Consider the following 12,950-nt stretch of genomic DNA (forward strand, 5'->3'; position numbering starts at 1 on the left):
TTAAGATTCATCGTCAGTCTCAATTCGCGGTATACTGCGCGTAAAATGACGGAAATAAATATAATATATATAATATTCTTTTTTAATTTACAAAGAACGGAATTTATTACTGGCAAATATTCTTTTGGTCTACAAATTCTACAAAAATACCAACAAGAATTTATTTATTTATAGGTAGTTTATAATGTCTAGGGGGCATGGACAATATGCCCCCCCCCCCCTAAATTCCACACCTGGTGCTATCAGAAATCGATGCCTGTAATATAAATAAGAACCTATATTATCACCTGCTGCAGGCTGCTAGTCATATAGTTATCAATAGTATTTCTATAATCATGCATCTAAGCATCTTATTGCAAGTTGCATGCGTCGTATTTTTTAAATTATTAAGTTTAAATACACATGACATCTTTATTAGATACTTGGGCTGAATTCAATTATTCAAAATAAATTAAATATTTAAATTAACATAATTTATGATATTATTATAGAATACATATACAAGCTATTTTATTTCTGGCTAGTGGTGATTTCATTTCACCTTACTATTTCACATACTTAATTTATTTATTAATAAATTATTTGTATTCCTATAGGTACATATAAGTATATAACTATTGCTATGTATAATTTGCTATCATATAGTATGTACTTTAATATTGTATTATAGAATATTATGTACCTATCAATTTTCAAATAATTTTATCAATTATAATTTATAAATAAACTGTACCTAAATTATAATTTTCATTGGTAGTATTGTAGTACTATATTCTCGTAATTTTAATATGTAATAGTATAACAGACAATTATTGTTACTTATATATAGGCGTACATAGGTACAATAATTATAATATTAGTAAACTAACCTAACCTATTATATATTATTAAGCTTGTAATATATTAACTTGGACAGTTTTAAATTCTGAGAAATGAAACCCACTCAAATGTGTTTATGTAACGTGTGTAACTGTTTTTTATGAAATAAAAATAACGATTTTTTTCCTGAAAATGCTAGTGCAAACAGTTTAAATATTGTTGAAAATACGAGCGCCGGAAAACATGATGTTATATGAGGGGTAAAATAAATACGATCATATATTTTTATTACAAATTAATTACTTTTATGGACGTTTGAACAGCACTGCATTCATTTATAGTTTATACAAATACAAACATTTACCTACCTAGTGAATATTAGGCGGTTTATTTGTTTGCCCTGTTTTAGTGTTCTATTTAACCACGCTTTATGCACTTATGAGCTATATAAATATAAGTGTTAAGTATGTTTGATTTTAAATCACCTGCAATGACATTATTTTCATACAAAAATAACCTATATTCAAAATTATATTCATACAAGTGTCTTACATCTGCGCTGCAACACTCATTTTACATTAATTTTGTTTATTTTTTTTTTATTTTCCGATGATAAAGGACTCTTTAGATACCAATTATTCAAAACTATCTCTTTTTAAGATTTTTCCATCATTATTTAATTTGTTGTATAGACTGTATTATTAACTGTTAAACACTCAAAATATTGCATTAAACCACTTATGTTTTCACTGATATTATGTGGTTACACACTTGTACGTGGTTATAATACAGTTTACCATCAGTCATCAGCAAATGAATAAATCATAGTCCTTATATTAGGTACCTATGTGTTCGGCACACTCCACAACTCCAAATGATCCAGTTACATAATATTATATCCTCTTGGGTAAATACTAGGTGACCGGTGAGTAAATGTGGTCCATTTGACATTTCAATATTTTATTATGTATTATATTATAGGTATACGTTACTATACTTAGATAACATGATACGATATTTGGTATGAAATGTAAAAACATAATTTGTTATCGCTCTATTGCACTCAAATACTCAATATTAATCATTGATACTTCGTATCTCTTAATTTGACATACAGGTAATTAATTAGTAGTTTATAATATTGGTACAGTTATAATGTTTGTAGGTATGTAAGAAACTATTATACTATCTTAAAAAGTCTCTTCTTAATAACCTATTAATAATTTAGGTGATCATATTAAGTACTTATAATATCTTAGTAATTAGTCATCTATACATGGCGATTCACCAAGCATGCTCACCCCTCTTATTTTATTTAATAATTAATTAATTTGAATTCAGATTTTTGAAATTTTTAAATATACTTAAAGACCATATTTTATAATTCTTAAATAAAACAAGATTATAAAAAAGAGAATATACTTTAAGAGAGTCCAGTACTCCTGCATGTGGTGATACAAACTACTATTTTTCAATTGAGAACACCGTTGTTTTACCATAAATTATTTAGCGGTTAATTTTTCTAAAAATTTTGATATATCGAAATCAAAATTTAAACGATTAGATTTTGAGTTATTTAACTATTTGTGTACTAACTAGGTACTAAAGATAATAGGTTTAGCAGATATGAGGACAATGGTAATAAAAAATTGTTTGGTAATTTATATATTAATCCATCAGTATTAATAATTCATAAAAATAAATACTAGATCCATTATTACATCTATTTTATACTATTGTATTAGTATAAAATACTATTGAATTAGATAAATAAAATTATCAAAACAATTTCTGGTAAATAATTGACAGTAAAAAAGAGGGATTTTCATTTGAAATCCATATGTTAACTTTACTGCAATCCTTAAGTAGTACAACAAACATAAAGAATTTTAGATTATGGTCTTTAATTATATTCAAAATTTAAAAAAAAAAAATGATTAATAAAATAAAATAAATGAAAAAAATTATTACCCCATTTTATTATTATAATACATTTTTAGCATTTTGTTTTCTTTACAAAACATAAAAAAAATTAACTATACATATTAGATTCTGAACGAAACGACGATGAATGTTATGGTTATTGATTTAAACACTTTTACATATTAATTGATTATGATTTATGTGTATTTTTTGCAGGTCACCTCTTTTTGAACGGCAAAAATGTTGTTCAATCTTCAACTTCGAGTGACGTTTCTGGTGGAAAATTGGATCTCGTTGGTACTTTGTGGAATTAAAAGTATAAAATTACAGAAAAAAGGAAATATTTATGCATTTGGTCATGTTTGTGGGGGGATTGAAATATTTATTCCCCCCCCCCCCACTAACCGAGACAAATTCTGATTGTATCATCGTTCTTAAGTCGGTGAAAATTTCAAAAATTAGCTTGGGTGCTAAACTACATTGGTATGTCGTATTTTATTTCATTTGTCCAATAGTGATTAGTGTTTATTGTGAAATAATATTATCTTAGTTATGTACAGCTAGTATAGGGGAGTCGGGTTTTTATGTATTATTATTTATTTCTATAAAATAGACTTTAGTACCTACTTAATACCTAAACATTTTGACGAAATTCGATAACGAGGCTGCAAATTATTTTTTGTCACGCCTGCACCGAAAGTTTGGTTTTCGACCACGGTTGAAGCGTTCGAAAGCGTCCTTTTTCCGTCCAGCGGGCGGAAAAGAGGAAATCCCCAAAAGTGCCGGGCGGAAAAGAGGAAATCCCCAAAAGTGCCGGGCGGAAAAGAGGAAATCCCCAAAAGTGCCGGGCGGAAAAGAGGAAATCCCCAAAAGTGCCGGGCGGAAAAGAAGAAATCCCCAAAAGTGCCGGCCGCCGGGCGCGTATCCCCTGCACAACCAGAAACTAAAATGTATACCTACCACGGTTCTTACAAAACATAAACTTTTTGGTTACATCTTAAATGTATAGTATAACCTCCTTGCATGACGCATCAACATTTAAACATATTTTGTAGAATAGTCTATAATTGTTGCGTAGATCTCTGCATAACCTTTTCCATGAACGCAAGGGGCGTGACAAAAAATAGTATGTGTGACTCGCGCGAGAAGGCCATTTTCAGTCTTTGGCGAAATGCGGCACTCGCTACGGCTCGTGCCGCACACGACGCCCGCGACTGAAATGGCTCACTTCCCGCCCTTGCCACACAATATACTATTGTACGTTTTTCAATTTTCGCAGCCAAGATTTGAACATTTTATTTCAAGTTGCTCATAAATTGTTCTTACAAAGTTACAGTAACCTGAAAGTATTAAACCTGAAGACATTTCAAGTACAGATATTTACGAAATTGGAAATTTTTTTTGTTTGAAAAAGATTTAATATTAACGATTTCAGTTATTTTGTTGTAATTCAAAATGTATTATTATTTGTAGAACATGACATTTTTCACCAATACGTATATTATTATTTATTTATTATTGAAATTTTTTTTTTAGAATGGATAATAATAGTAAAAATAATTAATTTGATGTTGTTATTATTGAAAGATATTTTATTCCATACTACAATCGTTCAAATACTCAAATTAACAAACAACCAAACAAATAATTATCCTATGTAGAGTTGTAGACCCAAAACAACAACTTTTTACGCTGCTGTAACGTAAACATAATGTCCTTGATCGCTGCCTACCACACTCGTTGTGTATAAGTGTATAATGTATATTATACTATTATGACTATATGTGCACAATATATAAAAACGCATATTATAGTTCTCCTTCATATAACATTTCGCCTTGACGAAGAACCAAAAACACCCTACTATAAATTCTAAAAAACAAAAACAAAAACAAATTGGCAAATAAAAAAATTATAAGCACAAATGCACAATATATTATTTTAACGCGTAGATTTGGAAAATCATGTTTTGAATCTGCAAAAAATGTTTTGACGTCATTTATTTTTTCTTTCAGGTTATGAAATATTATTCTAAAATATAATGTAAATATTACAACAATTCTTTGATCGTTTAGAATATACCTAGATACAAGTTCAATAAAGGAACTCCCTAAAAAAGATTCAAAGTACTTACAGTTAATTTACAATTTAAATTACCAAATCAAATTATTAGGTAATCAATTAAAATTTTTAAATAAATTTATTTTTTTATTTGCTAAAATGTTTTATGTACTTCTGTTCGCCATTTTTAAATCTTCATTAATATTTCCACAAAATTATGAATCATTTTGTTTATACCCTGCTGCAGTTAGTGCACAATTCAAAAGTGGTAGAAAGCAAATTTGATAAATTGAATTATATTTTACCAAATGGTCCAAATGACAAATGTTAACAGTTAACCTACTGAATTGTAAATCATAATCACTCCCAAATTGAAGATTCAAGTTCATTCAATATTGCACTATATATATAATATTAATATTCATAATTTTAAGAGTTATTCAATTTACAAAAAATATATAAATCATGTTTAGTTTCAATAATATTTGTTTATAGATCTATTCACTCACTTAATTTATATATATATATTTATTTATTTTTCTCTCTCTTTTTATGTTATATATAGTGAAGTCGTTAAATATTGTTATAATCTGTTTTGTTCTTGTTCATTTTCTAACTTGTTCGGTTTTAATTTTCTGAATCGCTAATAACGACTCTTAAACAATAATACAAATCTGTATCACAAACTCTCTCTTTTCAGCACATACTACACTTTTGAAAGGAGAACCAATGTACCTATATATTTTAATCCATAATCTTCTTGTTTTATATAATATGTTACTACAATTTTAATTTAATGTCAATAAATCTATTATGATTATTATTAAGATGAGCTAATATGTACAATTTTAATACATCATACATAACATCATAATATGTGATGCCTGTATGGCTATATATAAATCTTACTAATACGACAATAACTAACGATAGCTATAAATTCTAAAGTGTTTACAAAACTTACAAATACTGCAATTATGTCATCATAACTTTAATTTGATGATAATAAAAAATAATCATAACAAAAGCTCTAAATATTGTAAAACACATAGTCACATAGGTATTAGGTATAGCTTTGAAATTGTTTTAATACTGAATATTTTTTCAATTTAAATTTTTAGAATAATATTAACACTATATATAGAGTTAGAGATATTTCAGATTAATAGGATTTCTTTAAATTGTTTGAGTAGTTTTTCACTTTATTCCTTATTTCCATGATAAGTAACTACTAGAAAATTAAAAAATTACAATCTGTTTTAATTTTAATCTGTTGTGACTGGAGTTGTTAAATAAAAGCTATTTGAATAATTAGTTTCTATCATAGAAAGTGTTAAACAAAACTTAACCTCCGCTCCCATTGATGTTAAAAATGTGGGCGGCCTCCTTTTCGACCAAAATGTACCCATCCCTTTTCGGCCACCACCTACAGTTTTCTTTAAAATTTACAATTATAACAACTGAACTTAACAATTTTTATATTTAATTAAATATGATTGTATCCAAAAATGTGATTTTTTTTAAATATTTTTATTTACAACTGTAAAAAAACTGAAAAAATAAAACGATTGGCAATAAACTGTTAAAACATATTGTTACAATTGATTATATTATATTAGTATTTATAATCAATGTTATCTCTTACATTATAATCGAATAAAATTTAATACAGTCATATAATACATATAGGTAATAAGAATATCTTCTTATATAATAATTATATTATATAATAATAATTATGATAGTAAAATATGAATTTATGAATTTGTCAAAATATTAAGATTTCCGATTACAATTTAATTAATTCTTAATTAATTTGACTAAGCTAATAATATGTTAACCATTTTAATGCCAATTGTTTTATTTTATTATTTTTTCACTCAGTTGTAACTTATCGTATGTAAGAATATTTGTCAAAAAATCACATTTATGGATACAATCATATTTAATTAAATATAAAAATTGTTAAGTTCAGTTGTTATAATTGTAAATTTTTAAAGAAAACTGTAGGTGGTGGCCGAAAAGGGACAGTGACCGAAAATGGAACGGTAAGTTTTAGCCGAAAAGTGACACTGGCCGAAAGGGGATGGGTACATTTTGGCCGAAAAGGAGGCCGCCCGATATGCCAATCGTGTGCAATCTTCCGTGACCCCTAACATTTTGATGAGACAACCCAACCCTCTCCTTCATGACACACACACACACACGCACAATTAATACCAAAACAATAAAAAATTTAAATTAGAAATTAACAGGAAGAATAGATGGGACTTGTATATACAATTTTAATTTTAAAATAATACAATTACAAATCCGAACAATCCTACTCGAATATTTAACATAATTCTTATATAAGTCAATGAAACATATAGTAGGTAAAGAAACTGCAACTAGTAAATATTCTTAAAAATTCAATCTTGGCCAATATTTCTTTTTATAATCACTACAGCAGAAAATGTGGTTTTACATAAATAAGCTGAGGCAAACGGAAGTATATAGACGATATTGCTTATTTTGATAATTCTGGGTTTTGGATTTAATAGAAGTCCAACATTTATCACACAATACGTAGTTTCTTGAAATTTGTTACGTATTTTTATCCTTTGAAAATTTAAATTGGTTTATCGCTCGTTTTAGATTCTGACAAATTTCGGACAATGATGTATTTGGGTTGGGTTAGGTTAGGTTCAATCATCACCTTTTGGGGCAGTAATAATGCTTCGATTTTTAACTTCAGTATTTTGTTCGGTGGGAAAGTGAATCTAGTTGGAGGTCAACATTTATATTGACTCCTTACTACATTTTCGCGACAACCAGGACGACTAGGATGCACACCATTGGACCATTATTGTAGTTATATAGATCTTATATACAAATATTATAGGTACATAAACATATTTATATATCTGTTGACTGTCATAACTCATAATGCTATATAGTTACGTTATAGTTATGATGTATAGGTAGGTACACTATATATACAGATATGAAATTATATAAATGATAAGTATACTGCCATAAGGTCATCACACAAATATTTTGTATGTTTAACTATATTGATTAGTACTTATAGTATTTACCTACCTATCGACATTGTAACAAATAACATATTATAATCTGATAAGAACTAAAAATAGTACTAAAACAAATAATAATAATAATCATAATATAATATATTTAAAAAAATATAATTAAGTTTATTTCGGTTCTTTTAATTGGAACATTAGTGTAGGCATTCCAAATATAACGGTTATTGTAAATGCCTTAAAGTTAATATACGTGATGGATAGTGGTTCCATTTATTAATAGTATTTAGAAATTATAAAAAAATAATAAGTTTTTAATGTACATTAAATACAATATTCACATTAGTCTTTACTCATTAACCTAACCTTCCGTATTTAAAATCACAATAGTCATATTTTACTCAGGATATTGGTTCTTGTCTACATTGACACATTATACCTACAGTTGGATATTGGTGTTAGGTTACCCTATCAGCAAACAGCCTGCCATCAGTTAAATATGAAAATAATACTGTTAAGTAGGTAGGTATATCTACCAAAACTTCCCATTTCATAATATTTTATTATGTCATTGTCTTGTTACTATATTTATAATTGTAGGCACATTCATCATAGAACCTGCAAAATGAATTGCAAATATTTTTAATTTTGAGGGCAAGTAGTTATCCCTATACCGTTAGTTGTATTTTCCTCAATTCGCATATTGTCATCAAATTAACGATACATTTTAATTTTCAAGGTAACACTATAATACGGTTCACGGCTGAAAGAAGTTTTTCGTATTGATCAAGGTCAAATAATAACTTACATTTTTTTTGGTTTAAAATACCTATTTATTTGATTCGTATATAATAATCGAACATTATTTTTACATAATTATGTTCCATAGTTTTATTTGACCGTTTTTATATGACTTCAGTCACCACAAGCTATTTCACAATTTTTAGATTTAATTTGTTATTTAATAGTAGAATACAATTTATTATTGAATAAAACATACTACAAATATTTTTTGGTTTGAAATACCTATTTATTTGATTCGTATATATAATAATCGAATATTATTTTTACATAATTATGTTCCACAGTTTTATTTGACCATTTTTATCAGAAGCACCACAAGCTATTTCACAATTTTTAGATTTAATTTGTTATTTAATAGTAGAATACAATTATTGAATAAAACATACTACAAATAGTAGTACAATTATTCTAACTTCAAATAACATTGGTAAAATAAAAAATAATTTATGCTCCGATTTCCAGACAATTCTAATTTGTCTTACTATTCGGTTATGCATAATAACCAAGCCCGGATTAAGATAATTTTGGACCCGGGTCCAAACATTTTTAGGGGCCCATAAACATGAACAAAATATCGGTGACCCACAAATAAATATATTTCAGAGATAATTTTTTTTTTTTTACTTTATATTTCATTATTTAAATACATTTTTATAAAATGTTAATGTTTGAGCAATGAACATAGATACTGTACATGATAAATTATAAACATTATTGTATGAATACGTTCATTATTCTAGGTAATATTCAAAAGTTAACATCAAACATTATATCAATTTGTTTTCATTTTTATCAATATTATGTGCTGTATTGTGTAAAATTAATTAATTAATATTGTAACAGACTCCCTACGCGGCTACGCTTATTCTTACAAGCTATTGCTTATAGGGAGTAGGTATCAACTTTAAATGTTAATTTAAATGTAAATATTTAAATATGAAGAAGTTATAATAAATTATTATTATTATTATTATTATTAAAAACAGTTTTATAGCCAAATATATCATACCAAGTAATAATGATTCGATCATCATTCGCCGTAAATTCATAATCGACGGTATAATATACACCATACTCGCTACTCAAGTATTCCTATGAATTCCATTTCTTCCTGCTTAAAATAGACGGCATTGTAGATATTAAGATAGCATAATAATAACATAATTAGGTATCCATTATCGATATATTATGGTAATATTAAGCAATGTTAGCCTACTTATAGAAAACTTGAATATACTTTATTCAAATATTTCTAATTTAATAATAAAAAAAAAAACGTACTACCCTCTATATAGGGGCCCACTATTATTTGATATCCGTTGTGGCCTGTCGGCCCGGGGCCATGGCCCCCTCTTCCCCACCTTGATCCGGACTTGTAATAACTATTCCAACAAAGCATTTCTATAAATAACGGTGTATGACTGTATGAGTATAATATGACACTGCAGTGAAAGAATGGTTTAAAAACTAATCAATCCGCAAATAAAACATTTTAGCTCAAATGTTTGTCTACATTTGTAATATTTTATGTACCTAAGTAGTTGTTGCGTATGGAACGTTTTATATTATATAAAAAAAAAAAAAATGTTTTACCTACTTGATTTGAATTATATATTATAATATATATTTTGTACAATACGAAATGAAAAATACAATTTTAATAGTCATTAAATAAAATAATATTATTATCCGGAGACATGCATAACTTGCATACAAATCAAGAGTACTAATTTAAAAAAATCTCTGTGGTACTATAAAAAAAACTCTGAGTAAAATTGGCTCTATTCACCCCATATTTTTGCGGTAAGGAATATGATATTATAATTTATTTGAATTTTGAAGTACCTACCTATATCTATACCTGTATTACTGCACACTGGCACAGTTGCTTTATTGGGTCATTAAGATCAGATTCAAATTTTTAATGATGGACCATTTATATTTTATGGTATATGAATAGAGAAATCACCGAATTATTATTATTTCGAAACTACATAATTTATAAATTAAATATGGCGTATTGAATAAAGATTTAAATGAGATTTTTTTATGGTTTTCGTACACAGTATTTATGTAGGTAGGTTAGGTTATGTTAGGTAATGTAGTTTTATTATTTTTTTTAAATCAACATTTGTTTGGTATATATAAATCAAAATGGGTTCGTATACTAATTATACAAACATCAATCATGGTTGATTTAATTTTCTTGATATTTCTTGTCTGAGTACACTGTGTACACAACTGCTACACAATAATATATTATTTAATAGATAGGTATATGGTTATTGATTGGTAATTTGCTATTGAAAAACATTTATAACTATAGGTATACAATATAATTAAAATATGTCGCTTGACTCCTGATTACAGCTGATTATAGACTGTATTCTATAGTTTTATAGTACTTTACACATATTACAATTTATGTTTGCCAGATAGCAAAAATTGATGAAAGTTGTTAGCAGTAAAGCACTTTATAAGTTATAAGTCATAATCTTTATAAATATATCGCCTACATTTTCGAATACATTTTACATAGACCCAAGTCTGAAAATAATCACTATACAAAATGTTCTGTAATAAGTCGATGATATTTATTAAAATGTCTTTTGAAATTAAAATACCATTCATATACGGCACTGTTAAAAATATCAAACGATGACAAACATGAAACAATTAGCAAACCATTGTGCATCGTAACACGATATATTTTCTAAATTAATGTTGCCCTGTAGTCTAAACAAACACATTCATTAAATTGATAACGTTTGATAAAAAAACAAAAAACTAATAAATAACAAATGACTAATGTGCTGCTGTTTCTGTAAAATCATTTAAGCAGCGTTCAGACTTTCAGAACGTTTTTGTACGACGATACAGATCGCAGACAATGAGTATTACTAAACTGTTTGCAGGTCTTTGGCATAATTATTATTGGAAGAAGGATAGGCAAAAGTTATATTTTTTTTTCAAAACTCGAAAACCGGTAATATACCGACATTATGTTTGGCCTATTTTTTTCAACAGTCTAAAAGACCGTGAAAAGTTCAAATACATGCGACTATAGAAATATATAGCGTACAACTGTGGCAAATGGTACGGAAGTAAAATATTGCTCAACAGAGTGTTATTAATTTTTAAAACCTTCGACCGCGAGATGAATGATACACAACTGATCGATGAAGACAGGGTGGGGATAGGGGACTTCAAGACTTCAAACACACCCCTAGGAATTTTCCATCGGTTTAATATTTGCGGAAACTGATAGTATTTCTTTTTTTATTCTCTTTTTGTCTCTACGTCATAATGATTAAATATTTAATGTAATATTGTACACATTCGTCGTGATTCCAACAAATTTAACCAGGGTCACAGCAATCGCAGTAGAAATGAAATAAAAATCCAATTTAAATATTAACTCCCTCGATATGATATTATGAAATATACCACATTATACATACATGCGCGTATGGTGTGTGTAACGAACCCTGATCGCAGAAAATGTCCTAACCCGCGGCCATATTTATATGTATATAGGTATAATATAGGTACAATGTTGCAGGAGGTAAATTATTTTTAAAAACGAAGTCACGACAAGGGTGAACGATGATGGGTAATAATAAAATACTAACTCGCTGTGATGTGGAACTTCTCTGAAGTGGTGGGAAGGTATAACGAGTAAGGTATGTTTTTAAATATTATCGTAAATCACACGTGCGTTTAGGTAGGTACACTCTCCAGTGACAAAAACTCGGTGGGCTGTGCGCAGCCGCCACGAGCGGTATACAAACCTTGGTTACCGCCGGTAGGCAGGTACCTAAATATTATACAGTTGTTGTAGTCCACTGCAAAATGGACATTACTGTCCATATTATTATTATTATTATTGCTCACACGTACAACCACAACAGCGACAATACAATTATTAATAACGACAACCACAACGAAGATAATAAATAATAATAATATAATATCATCAAATATTATGTTATTATTATGAATTATAATAATATAATAATAATAATAATAATAATATTTTACCGAACGCGTCACGTCGACTGTCTATTATAATACGTCGAAGGTAGGTACGCCGCCGCGCGGTAGTTACCAATTACCGCGTGGTACGCGTACGCGCGCCGACTGTTGTGCTTGGCAGTTGGCACGTCGTCGTCCCGAGTTCTCGACCGGCTTATCTGTTTAATTTGTACGTACGCCGCCGCCGCTGCCGTCCTGATCCGTGCGGGCGCGCGCGCGTAAGCCGTACCGAATACGCGTGTACAACGCCGCCGGAGATAATACACGCGCGCACCTTTCCCC

The 12,950-nt window shown here is 28.4% G+C and overlaps 1 protein-coding gene across 1 annotated transcript in view; it reads right to left on the reverse strand.

The window, feature by feature from the left end:
- Positions 1-12,814, reverse strand: part of LOC100164360 (polymerase delta-interacting protein 3) — a 46,675-nt gene extending 33,861 nt beyond the window's left edge. Inside the window, exon 1 of the mRNA XM_029491254.1 lies at positions 12,675-12,814. The gene's annotated coding sequence lies outside the window, so the exon portion shown is untranslated. The remainder of the gene's footprint in view (positions 1-12,674) is intronic.
- Between the last annotated feature and the right edge of the window lie 136 nt (positions 12,815-12,950).

This window comes from Acyrthosiphon pisum, chromosome A3 (genome assembly GCF_005508785.2).
Source record: "Acyrthosiphon pisum isolate AL4f chromosome A3, pea_aphid_22Mar2018_4r6ur, whole genome shotgun sequence".
In the NCBI taxonomy this organism is placed as follows: domain Eukaryota; kingdom Metazoa; phylum Arthropoda; class Insecta; order Hemiptera; family Aphididae; genus Acyrthosiphon; species Acyrthosiphon pisum.